This window comes from Eriocheir sinensis, chromosome 17, assembly GCF_024679095.1.
Source record: "Eriocheir sinensis breed Jianghai 21 chromosome 17, ASM2467909v1, whole genome shotgun sequence".
Taxonomy (NCBI): domain Eukaryota; kingdom Metazoa; phylum Arthropoda; class Malacostraca; order Decapoda; family Varunidae; genus Eriocheir; species Eriocheir sinensis.
The window spans coordinates 3,411,173-3,426,172 of NC_066525.1; the positions used below are offsets into that span (position 1 = coordinate 3,411,173).

The 15,000-nt window shown below is 42.3% G+C and overlaps 1 protein-coding gene across 6 annotated transcripts in view; it reads right to left on the reverse strand.

Annotated features, from left to right (window-relative positions):
• The window catches only part of LOC126999786 (glutamate receptor-interacting protein 2-like), a 107,466-nt gene that overhangs the window by 61,603 nt on the left and 30,863 nt on the right, over window positions 1-15,000 (reverse strand). The window contains exons 1-2 of one of the 6 annotated variants that reach the window (XM_050862702.1): window positions 6,299-6,340; window positions 1-419 (exon numbers count right to left, since the gene is read on the reverse strand). The exon at window positions 1-419 is cut by the window's left edge and continues 480 nt beyond it. The exons of the other annotated variants lie outside the window; for them this stretch is intronic. The gene's annotated coding sequence lies outside the window, so the exon portion shown is untranslated. Of the gene's footprint in view, window positions 420-6,298; window positions 6,341-15,000 lie in introns of those variants that run through there. 6 annotated transcript variants of the gene reach the window in all.

Sequence of the window (15,000 nt, forward strand, 5' to 3'; positions counted from 1 at the left end):
CTGTCTTTCCTTTTCTTAATTTCTTCGTGTCTAGCTTTCTTAAATTGTCTTATTTTCTTATCTATCTTCGTCTTTGTTTCTTATTTTCTTTCTCTGTCTTTTCCTCTTCCTATTTTCTGTTTCTCATTTCTCTTTCATTCTCTAATCCTTGTATATATTTGTTTTTTTTTCCTTTTATCTTTTATTCTACTTCATTTTATGCATCTTTTTCTCTTTCCCTCATCTTTGTTTTCTCTTTCCTCTACTTCCCTTTTTCTTTTCTTTTATCCTTCAATATCATCATCACACTCATCATCACATTGTTTTCTTCTTAACCAATCCCATTTTCTTCAAGACAAACTAGACTATCTTCACACAATAGTCAGCCGTCATAGTTCAGTAGTTTCGTTAGCCCAAGCAATGGACTCTTAATTCCCTCTCTAAAAATGTAAAGAAATAAATCAAAACAGTAAATCAAATGCACTTCCTCTCCACTGTCCATTAATTCTTTACTCTTTTACTGGCGGGCTTTTCAGAGAGGGCATAGAAAACATCGTACTTAAGAATTTTTATAACAGGGATAAAGGAGTCAGAGGGGGGATGAGTAGGAGGAATATGCCCAGAATCGTCCAGAGTGGAGTTGTTACAGAAAGTCTGAGAGAAGAGTTTAGCCTTAGGGAGTTTTTCTCTCTTTCCGTTTAGCCGTTTCCATCGACGTAATAAGGAGTAAGATATAGGTAAGGTAAAGGTGGGGGCATACGCTATAGTGAGAGTATATTATTAAGTTCAAATAGCAAGACGAATATTCAACACTTATATGTAAAGGAGTATATGGTCGAGACTCATAGATGTTTCCGCTTCACACATCAACTATATGCAAAAGCCCTAACACGAGATCAAGTGGGTTCTAGTGAGTGTTTCTATGGGTTAAAGGCACAGAAGAAGGGTCAAACTAGCACCAGGGTCATACAATTATCCCTGGAAACGCCCATAACTCCTACGAAAGCCTTGTCAAATGTATGTGCCTGAGTCATTCTTCGGCAATTTCCTGAGTTTTGGCTTGATCAGTTTTTCATTACGGGACTCAATTTAGCTTAGTTAGTTGGTTTTGTCGTTCAAGGGTGTGAGAAGGAAAAGGAGAGGAGGAGGAGGAAGAAGAAGAAGAAGAGGAGAAAAAGGAAAGGAGGAGGAGTAAGAGGAGGAGGAGGAGTATAGCAAGGACGAGAAGGAGGACGAGAAGGAGAACGAGGAGAAGGAGAAGGAGAAGGAGGAGGAGGAGGTGTTCAAGGAGAGTATGATAACAAAGACAAGGACGAGGAGGAGGAGGAGGACGAGGAAGATAATGAAGAGAAAGAGGAGGAAGAGAAGAGAGACAAGAAGAGACCAAACTTAACTAAACAAATTCCAAGTACAAAAAAAAAATAATAATAATATAAACAAACACAATAACCTGCCCTTTCAATGTGTGTGTGTGTGTGTGTGTGTGTGTGTGTGTGTGTGTGTGTGTGTGTGTGTGTGTGTGTGTGTGTGTGCCCCCCCCCCCCTCCCTCGCCAGTACAAGGAAAAGCCGCTTCAAGAGGGAATATAAACAGGTTGAAAGAGCAAGGTTATCTGACTAAGCAAACACGTTGTATTGAAGTGCGTCTCTTATGACCACGCGAAGAGGAGGAGGAGGAAGAGGAGGAGGAGGAGGAGGAGGAGGAGCAAGGGGAGAAGAAGAAGAGAAAGAATGGATGGACTGACCTGGAACGAAATGAAGAAGAAGAAGAAGAAGAAGAAGAAGAAGAAGAAGAAGAAGAAGAAGAAAAAGAAGAAGAAGAAGAACGAGAAGAAAAACAAAAAGAAGAAGAAGAAGAGTACCATAACCTGCTTGATCATTCATTTCGACTTTTAATGGTTGTCACACAATCCGAGAGAGAGAGAGAGAGAGAGAGAGAGAGAGAGAGAGAGAGAGAGAGAGAGAGAGAGAGAGAGAGATGGGCGTGAAATAGATTTAGAAACCGTCTCATCCTTGTCCTTCTCCTCAAACCTCCTCCTCCTCCTCCTCCTCCTCCTCCTCCTCCTCACGCTGGAAAAGGGACGAACTATATATGGATTGGATGCAAGTCTTCAAGTGTTATATTCTTAATTATTTCGACGTCCAAGTTCACATATATTTGACAAGACTTTCGTATAGGTGTTTAAGGGCATTTCCAGGGGTAGTTTTATGACCCTGGTGGTGGTAGTGTGACCCTTCTTCTGTACCATGAATCTTTGTAATCTTATTCTTTTCTCTCCTCCTCCTCCTCCTCCTCCTCCTCCTCGTTCACTTGATTTTCCTCTTGGTCCTACTTCTCTTCCTCCTCCTCCTCCTCCTCTTCTTTATTGCCTAACTCCTCCTCCTCCTCCTTGACTCCTCTTCATCCATCTTCATTTTCTTTCTCTCTTAATCATCTTCTTTCGGCCCTTCTCCTTCTCCTTCTCCTCCTCCTCCTCCTCCTCCTCCATATCTCCATTTACTGTCCTCTTCTAATCTTTCCTCCCTATCCACACACTCATTCTCCTCCTCTCCTTCATTGCCTAACTCCTCCTCCTCCTCCTCCTTATCAGTTTAATTAAAAGCATTTGTAAAAGAGCAACAAAGAGAAGGTTAAAAGACGCCGTTTAAGTGCTGACACGCGTCAACACAATGGGCCAGGCCGCTCGCTCCTCGAGGCCACCAAAACCACAACTCATGAAGGACACTGAAATGATACCCCGTGGAGAAGACAGAAACACAAGAGACACTGAAATGACACCCCGATGAAAAGACACAAACACAACACACATGAACCTGATTGAAGAAGTAGAGGCGAAGGATATGTGAATGTGGGAAGTGTTATAGAGGACACTGAAATGATACCCCGTAAAAAAGACAAAGACAACAGAGCAACACAAAGATCTGATTGAAGCCGTGAGGAAGCAGAAACGAAGGATATGTGAATGAGAATAGAGTGTTATGTTTTGATAGAAGAAAGATATAGACATTCAGAAAATAGAATTTAGAGAATTAAGAATAAAAAGGGAAATACCAAACCAGATAGTGTCTCACGAAGGATATATGAATGAGAAGAGAGTGTTATGTTTCGACATAAGAAAGAAATAGACACAGAGAGTAGGACACAGAAAATTAAGGATAAGAGGAAATGAAGCAAAGCAAAATAAGGTCTCACAAACTCGAGAGAGGATAAAGCAACAAGAAATTAGGATGAGAAGATAAAAGAAGACATTGAGTTAGGTTTTAGTTATCATAAGCGAGTTCCATTCTTATTACGCATTCATGACTAACCTGATACTTCTAAAACAACACGAAGGAGAAGAAGGAGAAGGGGAAAGAGAAAGATAAATGCGAGACAGAAAACGAAAAGAAAGGAGAATCAGACGAATGAGAAACAAAACAGGAAGAGGAAGAGGAGAAGGAAAAGGCAGAAGAAGAAAGATAAAGAATAATAAGAAACAGAAACAAAGAGGAAAGGAAAATTATGCGAATGAGAACCAAAACAACAGGAGAAAGAGAAGAATAAAATAATGAAAAGAAAAAAATGACCATAATACAACACGAAATAGGAGAAGAAGGAAGAAAGAATAATGAGCAACAGAAACAAACAGAGATGGAAAATTATGCGAATGAGAACCAAAACAAAAGGAGAATGAAAACGATGATGATAAATAAGAAGAAGGAAAACTTGAGCCTGGCACAACACGACTTATTAATCAGGAGTGACTTTAAAATTAAATCAACTGGGTCTTGTGTTTAACTTGGCTCGTGTTTATGCCTCTGACGCCACGGGACAGATTCATGACTCTCCGCGCGCCCCCAAAACACTGCGAACATAGGAACTGGCGACTGAACACATAACTTATATACTTGAGGTTTATATATGTGTTCTTAGTGATGTGTGATGTTCTTCTTCCTTTTAATACTCCAACTATAATACTCCTCTTTTGATCCTACTCTTTTCTATTCCTCCTTATTCTTCTCCTGGTTCTATTTCTCTGATTCCTCTTCTACTTCCTTCTCCTCCTTCCTCCTCCTCTTCTACATGTTTTAGTGAGTCAATGAAACGGCTCAAACTAATGAAACTATGGTGAGGTTAAATACTACGAGTTTCCAAAGAGAATGAAAGTATAAAAGCGAATATTTACTTTTAGAGGGACAGGTCTTAGCATTCTTTGTTGTTTGTCTGTTTGTTTTTGCCTTTGAGTTCCTTCCTTTACTGTAGAATAAGAAAGATAGACAAGGAAAATGAATGAGGTCAGACAAACTTTAGTGGTGATGACATGTGTTCTCGATATAAATAATGTTTGAGTCACTTCCTCTTAACGTAATAAAAAGAGGAGATAGACAAGGAAAATAGATAAGGTTAGACAAAGAAAGCATCATCCCTCACTACGCGGGTCTCAAACCACTGCAAACTTAAGAACCAGGGACTGAATCTATTACTTATTCACTGGAGGTTAATGTGGTCTTGTGAAGTTCGGCGTGGATATTTTAATGAGTCCTACAACTTTACAAACATGAGGATTGAGGACAACTTTAGTTTTTTGTTTTTTTACGGCAGAGGAGTCAGTTCAAGGGCATAAAAAAGGGTAACAAATGTGAAGAAAAAAAAGCCCGCTACTCACTGCTCCTAAAAAGAGTTAGAGGAGTGGCCGAAAGATAGGTCAATTTCGGGAGGAGAGGTGTTCTAATATTACTGTTAAAATGTTGGTGGCCATGTGGAGCGCTGCTATGGCGGCGGACCGGGGCCTGAAACCTCATCAACGGCAAACGGTAAACGGTTAATGAGACGCCTGAAACTACGCTAACGTTATAGGAGGGGAGAGTCAAGACGCCTCTCCCTTCGAAATTGACCTCTGTTTTGCCCACTCATTCTTACTCTCTTTAAAGGGTCAGTGATTAGCGGGTCATTTTTTTTCAATTTTTTTTTTTTACCCTTGAAATGCCTCCTTTACTGTTAAAAAAAAAAATGCTACGAGTTTACAAAGATGGACTATAGATTTATTTATTTATTTATTTTTTTTTTTTACGTTCAGCCTATAGCTCCGGTAGGCTTCCTTAGTGGGGCCTACTGGTCGGCCCTCTCCCGTTATGGCGCAGGCAAGTGTTTTATAGTGGCGCCGTCTTGCGTTGCGATTTTAAATTATGCTAAATAACCTTTTGTTGACGTTTTGAAGGACATGGTGCACTGTGATACACCTTGTCACACACACACACACACACACACACACACACACACACACACACACACACACACAACTAACCTGACCACCTGTAATCATGACCAAGCAATTATCGCACAGGTAGAAAAACATAAGAGGTCATGAACGAACGAATGAACGAACTAACGCGAGGTCACCTGAAAGCATAACCACGTGACCTGACCTGACCTGACCATCTGGGAGTAGCATGACCAATTATCGTGCGGGTCAGAGGTCACGTGTCTGTCTGGCCTGCAATGACCTAATATGGGTGGAACATGACCAGCCCGCACCAAGGGACCAAAAAAAAAAAAAAGGAAAAAAAAGAAAAAAAAAGATTGTCATGACTTTTTCCTCTCCTCTTTCCTCCTTTCCTTTCCTTTCTTCTCTCTTTCTCCTTGTTCTCTTTCTTACTCTTTATTTTTTTCTCTTTCTTTCTTTTCTTTTCTTTCCTTTTCTCTCTCCTTTCATCGTCTTCCTCCTTGCTCTCTCTCTCTCTCTCTCTCTCTCTCTCTCTCTCTCTCTCTCTCTCTCTCTCTCTCTCTCTCTCTCTCTCTCTCTTTTCTTCAACTCTTCCTCTTCATTTTCGCTCTTTCACTTTCTTCTCCTTTCTGTCCTTGCTCTCTCTTTTTCTGTCTCTTTTATCTTATTTCTTTGCTCTCATTATTCCTTTCCTTTCCTCTATTTTCCTCTTCCTCTCTTATCTACGTCTTTCTTTATCTAATACTTTCAACATATTCCCTTTTCTTAATCTTTCCTCTTCTCTCTTCTTGCTCTCTTTTCCGTGTCTATCTTTCTTTCCTTTTAGTCCACCTCTCTTATCTACGCCTTTCTTTATCTTATACTTTCCTGCTATTCCCCTTTATCTTTCCTCTTCTCTCCTTTGCTTGCTTTTCCATATCTCTTTCCTTTTCTTTTAGTCTACCTCGCAATTCTCTTTTCCAATCTTTCTCTAACTCACTCAAGGATGACCTATGGATAAGGGTGACGTTAAGGGCGACAACACAAGGAACACATCACCGCGGAAAGACTTAACCAACGCGCGCCACTTGAGTCAACCACCACCACCACCACCAGTCACCACCACCACGACCCTCACCACCAACACAACACACGAAGGGAGACGGCGGGCAACTGAGGGAGAGAGAGAGGGAGAGGCTGAGGGAGAGAGAGAGGGTAGAGGGAGGGTGTCTGTCTCTCGCTAGATTCTTCTCCCTCCCTTTTTCTTCTCTCTCTCTCTCTCTCTCTCTCTCTCTCTCTCTCTCTCTCTCTCTCTCATCATATTCTCTCATTTCCTCGTTATTCACTATCGTATCATCATCTCAAAGCCATTTTCTATTAATTAAGTAAAAAGAAACATGAAATAAAGTAGAAGGAAACAGGAAAAGAAGAAATTACATACAAGAATTAGAGAGAGAAAAAAAGTACAGGATGAGAAGGGAGTAAACAGAAAAAGGAAAAAAAAAGATGATATTTAGACATGACAACTACGCTAGATGATTAAATACGGCAAAACATCTTTATATTTCCCATCTGTATCCTTTGTGCTCCTTCGTCCAAGCTAAGTCTCATATCTACAGCATTTCAACCTAATTTAGTCTTCCTATTTTTCCATATCCCATCCCTCTCCTATCAGACATTCTCTTTTTTTTTCTTTTTTTACAGAGGAGACAGTTCAAGGGCGTAAAAAAAGGAAATAATAAACAAAAAAGCCCGCTACTCACTGCTCCTGAATAGAGTACCGAGGAGTGGTCAAAAAGATGAGTCATATACTAGTTAAGTCATATCAACACTTCATGTCAATGGTTTAAGTCATTACTCTCAATAGGAACTCCTTTAAACATGATAATCTAACATGACATGCGTTTTAAAGTGCCCCTAAAACAGCTATATCTCTCTCATGTCTATCTTTCATATCCACGGCATTTCTAGTCATGTCACTAACTCACATCCATATTCTAGTCAGTGATACTAATATAATCTTTTTAAACATGATCTCTTAACATGACAAGTGCTTTAAAATCCCCTAAAACAGCCCTCTATGTCTCTATCTCATGTCTATCTTTCATATGAACGTAATTCCTAGTCATTTCATTAACTCATATTCATATTTTAGTCAGTGATACTAAATATAATCTTTTTTAACATGACAAGTGCTTTAAAGTCCCATAAAACAGCTCTCTACGTCTCTATCTCATGTCTATCTTTCATATCCACGTCATTTCAAGTCATGTCTTCACCTCACATCCATATTCAAGTCAGCGATACTAATGTAGTCTTTTTAAACATGATCTCTTAACATGACAAGTGTTTTAAAGTCATCTAAACAGCTCTCTATGTCTCTATCTCATGGCTGTATTTCATATCGACGTCATTTCTAGTCATGTCATCAACTCACATCCATATTTTAGTCAGTGATGTTAATAAAATCTGTATAAACATGATCTCTTAACCTAACAAGTACTTCAAAGTGCCCCTAAACACCTCTGTCTCAATCACTCTCATGTCTATCTCATATTCACGTCATTTCTAAGTCATGTCTTCACCTCACATCCATATTTTAGTCAGTGATGCTAATACAATCTTCATCTCTTAACCCAACAAATTCTTCAAAGTGCCCCTAAACACCTCTATCTCAATCACTCTCATGTCTATCTCATATTCACGTCATTTCTAAGTCGCGTCTTCACCTCACAGCCATATCTGACTCATTAATACTAATATCAACTTCTTTGACATGAGTTTTAGACATGACAAGTGCTTACAAGTGCCCCAAGAGTTATATAATGTACAATTTTGACGTGTATGTGTGTAGCGGTGTGGGTGGTTGGGAGCATGTTATAGGTACGCGTGGAGGCTATGCTCATCTCCGTAACGTTGGCCCTTTTATGGTAGTATGGTGGTAAAGTGTGGATGGTAGTAAGTGGATGGTAGTAGTGTAGTATATATGTAGTCTCCATCTCATACACAGAATCCTGATACTCTCTCTATCTATCTATCTATCTGTCTATCAATCTATCTGCCCGCACTTCTCACTCTCACTCTCTATCTAGCAATGTGGCTGTCTTCATCCATTTCTCTATCTGTCTCTATCTACTAATCTATCTCCATCTCATACACAGAATCCTGATACTCTCTCTATCTATCTATCTAACTGTCTATCAATCTATCTGTCCCCACTTTTCTCTATCTATCTATATCTAGCAATGTGAGTCTTCATCCATTTCTCTATCTGTCTCTATCTACTAATCTATCTCCATCTCATACACAGAATCCTGATACTCTCTCTATCTATCTATCTAACTGTCTATCAATCTATCGGGCCCCACTTTTCTCTATCTATCTATATCTAGCAATGGCAGTCTTTATCCATCTCTCTATCTATCTCTATCTACTAATCTATCTCCATCTCATACACAGAATCCTGATACTCTCTCTATCTATCTATCTGTCTGTCAATCTATCTGTCCCCATTTCTCACTATCTATCTTTATCTAGCAATGTGAGTCTTCATCCATTTCTCTATCTATCTCTATCTATTAATCTATCTCCATCTCGTACACAGAATCCACTAACACATCTCTCTGTCCTCCCGTGTCCTCCGTGTCCTCTTCACAGGTGTTTCCCCGTAAGCTCTGAGCGTCGCGTTACTCACCGAAATTAATAAGTTCTTTGGCCTCGCCCCAAGAAACGTGCCGCGGGACGAAACGTTTTCCGACCCCTTGGCTGGGCACGACTTGGGCTGTCACAACGGTGCCAGATCATCGTACTCTGCTTCTTATGTTTCCCGATTTCCGACCCAAAACTGCTTTCATCACCCAAATAACTGCCTTCATATAAGGTTATCGTTAAAATGGTTAATTATTGGTGCTTCTTGGCAACAGTTATGGGCCAGAAACCGGTAAATACGTGGCTCTGAGTACGATAATCTGGCAACTGTGCTAGGGCGACGCGACGGTGCCAGACGAAAGACCACCAAATAGATAAAGCGGATAGATAGAAGAGGCAGATCGATAGAGAGAACATAGAGACAGATAGATAAATAGTACATACATAGATAGAACAGACAGTTAGATAGATAGATCGGTTGATAGAGAGAGATAGGCTTCAGGCGGAGACACAAATACAAACTTATAGAAGAAAAAAAACAAAGAAAACTGCAATAGAAAGGAGTAACTGAGGTCTTTTAAGGGGAGACTGCGAAAGAAAGGCACCATACATTGAACACCATACATTTGACACCATACCTTGTTCTTCTTGTTGTTGTTTTTCTTTTTCCTTGTTAATGCTCTATTCGTCTCCTCTTCTGGTACTTTTCAGGTCTCTCACTTTTCTTCTTCTTCCTCGTCTCTTTTCTATTCGTCCCTCATTGTCACACTTTAAGTCTTAGCTCATCTGAACGCTATATAGGAGCAGTGAGTAGCGGGCTTTCTTTCATTATAGTTTCCTTTTCTGCCCTTGAGCTGTTTCCTTTGCGGTAGAAAGAGAAATAGACAGATGGAAAGAGATATAGATAAAAAAAAAAAATAGAGATGGAAGTCATGTGATGCAGAGAAAAAGACCAACTAACAAAGAATAAGGCAATGAAAAGGAATAATTGGAGACTCGATAAATGAGGGTTAAGCTGAGGGCAGTGATCTCGGTCCATATATCCGTCGCACTGGCCCTGTCGTGGTTTAGAACGTAAGAACACACCACCCGGGGACACAGGGAAAGTATCATATCCGGGTTGCCACAGTTTACCTTCCCCAGGTTTCCCCAGGTGCCCATTTATCGACCAGCCCGAGAGGGAGGATGAACAGCTGGGTGGGACATACTCCGAACTGTCTGGATTCGTGGCTATAGGCTACACGCTAACCACTACACCACGGATGCCCAGAAAGGATAACGTAAGAAATTATACACAAAGAAAGAAATTACATACAAAGACACCATACTTTGAACACCATACCTCAAGAGCACACACACAGCATCATCACCGCTATCATAAGTAAACCACATTCACTATACAACCAAAATTTTAATCTTGACCCCCACTATAACTTAGCTTTGTCTCCCCTTTTTCCATGCGTTCTTTGTGTCAACGGAGCAATGAAGAAAACGAGCTAAGAGTAGTAGACTATGATATTATTAACTCTGGGGTCTCGGGGATGTAGAGAGTCGGGGACGAGGAGGCGGAGGGAAGGAGGGGAAAATGAAGATTGTAGTATGTATGTCTATAAGGAAAGGAAGAGTAGGAAAGTATATGAAAGGTAAGGAAGAGAGGAAAGTAGAAGAGTGTAAGGAGGAGTGTAAGGAGATGGATAGGAAGGAGGACAAATGAACGAGGAATGACGATCGTGAAGTGTGCATGGAGGTGGATAGAGAAGAAAAAGAAGTGTAACAGGAGTAATAAGTGTGTAAAGAGGAAGTGGATGAATAAGAGAAGGAGAAAGAGGTATGAAGTGTACAGAATGAGATATAAAGGAGGAGAAAGAAATATGAGTGACCTAAAAATAGCACAAGAAAGTGAATAGTATAGAGAATGAACGAAGAAGAAGGAAAACAAGTCTGAAGAGTGAGAGAAAGAAACTAACATAGAGGATTAAAAGGAACAAGAGTAAGAGGATTGAAGACTGCAAGAGGAGGCGTATAAAGATGAAAAAGAAGAGGAGTAAAATGCCTGAGGGGAAAGAAGAGGCGAATTGAGAAGAAACGAAGAAGCCTCCCCCTCGAAGCCCCCCTCTCTCTCTCTTAGCACAAGCCCACTAAGGTATCCCCTGCCACACTCTCCCTCCATCTCCTCCCCCCTCCTCCTCCTCCTAGCAGTGCCACACGTCCCTGAGTGCCACAAGAGGGCGCCACTTCACCTCCCGCCCACAACACGCTAACAATGGGCCGCCAGGCACTTCCCTTGGCGCCCCCTGTCACGTGAGGGCGCCTTGTGGTTGCCCGCGGGAAGGGAGGCACTCACACGCCCCTCCTCCTTCTCCTTCTTCTTCTTCTTCTTCTTCGTCTTCTTGTTCGTCCTCTGCTTTCTTCTTTATCTTGTTGTTATTGTTCTTTTTGTTCTTCTCCTCCTTCTTGTTCTTCTTCTCCTCTTTCCTTCTCCTTCTTCTTCTTCTTTTACTTTTTCTTCCTGTTTTTTTCTTGTTTTTCTTCTTCTTCTTCTTCTTCTTCTTCTTCTTCTTCTTCTTCTTCTTCTCTCTCCTCCTTAGTCCTGCCACCTGCTTCTTCTCCTCCTCCTCTTCTTCCTCCTCCTCCTCCTCCTCCTCCTCTTCCTCCTCCTCTTCCTCTTCTTCTCAGTCTTCGTCCCACCACAACAGTTTGGAGGATGCACCACCACCTGTTCTTCCTCCTCCTCCTCCTCCTCCTCCTCCTCCTCGTCTTCCTTCTGTACGTCACTTCCGGTGGTGCCAGGTGGCTCCATTTGGCACTTAAGGTCTGGCACCCATCACACACGCACACACGAACACACACACACACACACACACACACACACACACACACACACACTGATGTTCTTATAGTGAAAATATTATTGTAAATGCTATTGTGTTATCTTTGAGAGAGAGAGAGAGAGAGAGAGAGAGAGAGAGAGAGAGAGAGAGAGAGAGAGAGAGTAAATGCTATTGTGTTATCTTTGAGAGAGAGAGAGAGAGAGAGAGAGAGAGTAATGAATCATAAAAGACAAACAGTTAGGGAAGGTTGACCGGGAGATTGTTTTGAAAAGTGAAGAGAGGAGGAGGAGGAGGAGGAGGAGGAGGAGGAAGGGGAAGAAAAATGGGGAAAAGACGAGAGAAAGGAAGAAGAGGAGGGGAGAGAAAACTTAATACTGGAGAAGGAAAGGAGAAGGAGGGAATGAGGAGGAGGAGGAGGAAGATAAAAATAAATGAGGAAAAGATGAGAGAAGAGGATGGGAGAGAAAACTTAATACTGGAGAAGGAAAGGAGAAGGAAGGAATAAGGAGGAGAAGGAGGAAGAGAAGGAAACCAGGGAATAACCATAAGGACGAAAGAAAGGAGGAAGGAGAGAAGAAACTGATGATAGAAGGGAAGTAGAGACGAAGAGAAGGAAAACGAACATACCGAAAGACGAGAGGAAGGAGAATAAACGGGGAGAGAGGAAAGAGAAAAGAAGGGGAGGGGGAAAGAAAGGAAGGGAAGGGAAAAGAAGAAAAGCAGGGAAGTTAAAGGGAAAAGAAAAAGATTAGGGACAGGGAGATTGAAAGTAGGAAAAGTAAGCAAGGGAAGGGGAAGAAGGGAAGGGGTAGAAGGGAAGGGAAAGGGAAGAAGGGAAGGGAAGGGAAGGGAAATGAAAGGGAAGGGGTAGAAGTGAAGGGAAGGGAAGGGAAAGGAAGGGAAAGGGAAGGGGAAGAAGGGAAGGGAAGGGAAGGAAAAGCTGTGCCCCCTAGCGTCTTAATAGCCTGGGAGCCGCACTTGCAAGGAAGAGGAAGGGAAGGGGAGGGGAGGGGAGGGGAGGAGAGGGGAGGGAAGGGGAGGAAGGGGAGGAAGGTGGTGACGGAAGCATAAATTGTTTACCTCAGACGCTGAAGCCCGTAACACAATACTTCTCTCTCTCTCTCTCTCTCTCTCTCTCTCTCTCTCTCTCTCTCTCTCTCTCTCTCTACCACGATACAAACAACTTTTTTTTACATCTCGCTGTTTTTTTCTCCTTTTCTTTCTTTTCTTCACACATAAACAAACACGTACTGGTCTAGTTTCGCATGTTCTTCCCTAATTGGTCAGCCGAAGGTCAGGTCAGGTCAGGTTAGGTCACGCGTTGAAGGGAGTGACTAACTGATATTTCCTCTTGTTTCTCTCTTTTCCTTTCTTTCTATTTCCTTTCTCTTTTCCTTCATTTCTTTCCCTCTAATATGAACTGAATTTTCGCTCGCTTTCGACTCTAACAAGAACTATTTATTAAGATCACAAGGGAGGTTAGCACTCTTCTTTTTCATCATCATCATCATCATCATCTTCTTCTTCTTCTTCTTCTTCTTCTTCTTTTTGAATTATCGCTCGCTTTCGATTTTAACAAGAACTATTTATTAAGATCACAAGGGAGGTTAGCACTCTTCTACTTCATCATCATCATCTTCTTCTTCTTCTTCTTCTTCTTCTTCTTCTTCTCCTCTCTCATCACAGTCATCTCTCCTTCTCTTAGTTTTGTCTTTTCCACTTTCTCCCTCCTTCATTCCTTCTCCTCCTCCCTCTTCCCTCCTTCCTCTCCACATACCTCCTTTCTCTTCTCCCTTTTCTTCCTTCTTTCTTTCTTCCTTCCTTCGCTTCTGCTGTACCTACTCCCTCCTCCTCCTTCTCTTCCTTATTCCTCCAACCTCCTTCCTTTCTTCAATGCTCCTCCTCCTCCTCCTCCTCCTTCTTCTTTTCTTCCTCCTCCTCCCCTCTCCCTTATCTCACGTACACAGTTAAATTTGTTCCCCTCATTAACACACACACACACACACACACACACACACACACACACACACACATGCATGCACGAACACAGAGACGCGTGTTAGACCTGATATGGAGAGAGAGAGAGAGAGAGAGAGAATTAAGTACTAATTAATGATTTGTCGTTACTCACTACAGGATAATGAGGTGGAGGAGGAGGGGAGGAGGAGGAGGAGGAAAGGAGGTGAAGAAGGGCAAGGTGGTTTGGTGGATGTGGTGGTGGTGGTGGTGGTGGAGGAGGAGAAGGAAAAGGAGGAGGAGGAGGAGGAGGAGGAGGAGGAGGAGGAGGAGGAGGAGGAGGAGGAGGAGGAGGAGGAGAACAGAGAGCTATTTATTTCATCCCCAGTCTCTCCTCCTCCTCCTCCTCCTCCTCCTCCTATCTATTCACTATCCTCCTCCTCTTTTACCCTTCTCTTTTCTTCCCCTCTTTATCTTGTCCACCCTCATTCCCATCCTTCCCTTCCCTTCCTTTCCCTTCCCTTCATTTTCCTCTCCTCTCGTCCGTCACCCCCTCTCCCTTCCCTTCCACCTCCCTTCCTTTCCCTTCCTGCCCTTCTCATGCATTTCCTCTCCCCTTCCTTTCCTCCTTCTCTTCTTCATTCTCTCTTCTCTCTTATTTCTCTTCCTCATTTTCTCTCTCATTCAGTCTCACATTCTTCTCCCTTTCTCTATTCCTTTCTTCCTCTCATTCCATCTCTCTCACTCCTTCTCCCTTTTCCAATTTCTCTCTCTCTCTCCGTTTCCTTCTTTATCCTCGTATTCCTTCTCTCTCTCTCTCTCTCTCTCTCTCTCTCTCTCTCTCTCTCTCTCTCTCTCTCTCTCTCTCTCTCTCTCTCTCTCTCTCTCTCTCTCTCTTCTAGCATAGCGCCACCACATCGTGAGGTCTACATTAAGAGCCGCCGACGAGTGATTCTTCAAGTGACCTGTTGAAGCCGCGTACGCCACCTGTGCCTGTCTGTCTGTCTGTCTGTATGTGTGGACCAGTACCCTGTCTATGCCCTGTCCTATACCCGTCTCTGCCCTGTCTATAGTTCCATGCCTAACACTGTCACTCTCCTTGCAACGAAGAAGAGAAAGAGGAAGAATGAATGAAAGGGGGACTGAGGAGGAGGAAGAAGAAGAGGAGGAGGGGGAGGAAGAGGAGGAGGAGGAAGAGGAGGAGGAGTGGGAAAGGGTCTAACTATCTTTATCATCTTCTTCCTTTCCCTTCTTCATCACCTTCATCTTTTCCTTCTTCATCTTTTTTTTCTTTTTCTCTCTCCTTCTCTTCCTTCCTCCCTTTCTTAATTCCTACTTCCCTCTCTCATTCTCTCCTTCCTCCCTATTCACCTTCTGCCTCCTCCTCCTCTTCTTCCTCCTCCTC